This window comes from Dromaius novaehollandiae, chromosome 36 (genome assembly GCF_036370855.1).
Source record: "Dromaius novaehollandiae isolate bDroNov1 chromosome 36, bDroNov1.hap1, whole genome shotgun sequence".
NCBI classification, from domain to species: Eukaryota; Metazoa; Chordata; class Aves; order Casuariiformes; family Dromaiidae; genus Dromaius; species Dromaius novaehollandiae.
Window position 1 is genome coordinate 126,268 of NC_088135.1, and position 1,621 is coordinate 127,888.

The window sequence follows — 1,621 nt, forward strand, 5'->3', positions numbered from 1 at the left end:
CCCCAGAAAAAAGCCCCCCAAAACCCCCCAGGAAAAGACCCCAACCCCCCCCAGAAAAAAAGATCCCAAACCCCCCAGAAAAGACCCCAAAACCCCCCCAAAAAAAAGACCCCAAACCCCCCAAAAGCCCCAAAACCCCCCCCAAAAGCCCCCAAACCCCCCCAGAAAAAGCCCCAAAACGCCAAAAAAGCCCCCCAAAACCCCCCCAGAAAAAGCCCCACCCCCCCAAAAAGAAGCCCCCCAAACCCCCCCCCAAAAAAAACCCAACCCCCAGAAAAAGCCCCCCAAAACCCCCCCAGAAAAAGCCCCAAAAGGCCAAAAAAGCCCCCAAAACCCCCCGAAAAGCCCCCAACCCCCCCAAAAAAAAACCAGAAAAAGCCCCAAATCCCCCCAAAAAAGCCCCCAACCCCCCCCAGAAAAAGGCCCCCCAAACCCCCAAAAGCCCCCAAATCCCCCCAAAAAAGCCCCCAACCCCCCCAGAAAAAAGCCCCCAAAACCCCCCGAAAAGCCCCCAACCCCCCCCAAAAAACCAGAAAAAGCCCCAAAACCCCCCGAAAAAGCCCCCAATACTCCCCCAGAAAAAGCCCCCCCAAACCCCCAAAAAGCCCCCAAATCCCCCCCAAAAAAGCCCCCAACCCCCCCCCGAAAAAAGCCCCCAAAACCCCAGAAAAAAGCCCCCAAAACCCCCCGAAAAAGCCCCAAACACCCGGTTCCGCTTCCGCCCGCCGCTTCCTCGCGCGGGGGCACAAAATGGCGGCGGCGGCTCCTCACGCGGCGGCGACGCCGCCACCACCGGGTGGGGGGAGGGAGGGGGCGGCTGCCGCTTTCCCGCGCTCCGCTCCCATTGGCCGCGCCCTCCTCGCCGGCACCGCCCCCGCCGCGCGCCCATTGGCTGGCGGCGCGCGGCGCACGCGATGATTGGCCGGAGCCGCCGAGAGGGGCGGGGCGCAGCGAGGGGCCGCCGGGGCTCAGACGCGCGGCGGCGCGGCCGGGGCTGGAGGCGTCTGTGAGGGGCCCAGGCGTCCGGGGGGGGGGGGGGAACAGTCCCTGTGGGGGGGCCCGGACGCCTGGGCCCCTCAGGAGCCCCTGGGCTGTCGCCGCCATGTTGGAAGGGCCCAGGCGTCCTGGGGGCGACCGAGTTTCCTGAGGGGCCCAGGCGTCCGAGGGGCCCAGGCGTCCGGGGCGGGGGGGGGGGACAGGGCGGCCCGGACGCCTGGGCCCCTCGAGCTCCTGGGCCCCCCGGACGCCTGGGCCCTCCAGAGAGGGAGCGAGGGGTTGGGGACGGAGCCCGGACGCCTGGGCCCTCTGCGCGGGGGGGGAGGGGTGTCCGCTGTTGCGGGGCGCCCGGACGCCTGGGCCCCTCATCCGTGCTGGGGTGGGGGAGCCCGGGTGTCTGATGGGCCCAGGCGTCCGGGGCTGACCCACCTCTGCCAGGGGCCCAGGCGTCCGAGCACCCCCCCCCATCACCCCCTGTACGGAGGGGCCCAGGCATCCGGGGACACTCAAGGTACTGGAGGGTGCAGAGGGGCCCAGGCGTCCGGGCACCCCCGTGCGGCTCCCGCTGCTCCCTCCACAGGGGGCCCAGGCGTCCGAGGGGCCCAGGCGTCCGAGGGGCCCAGGC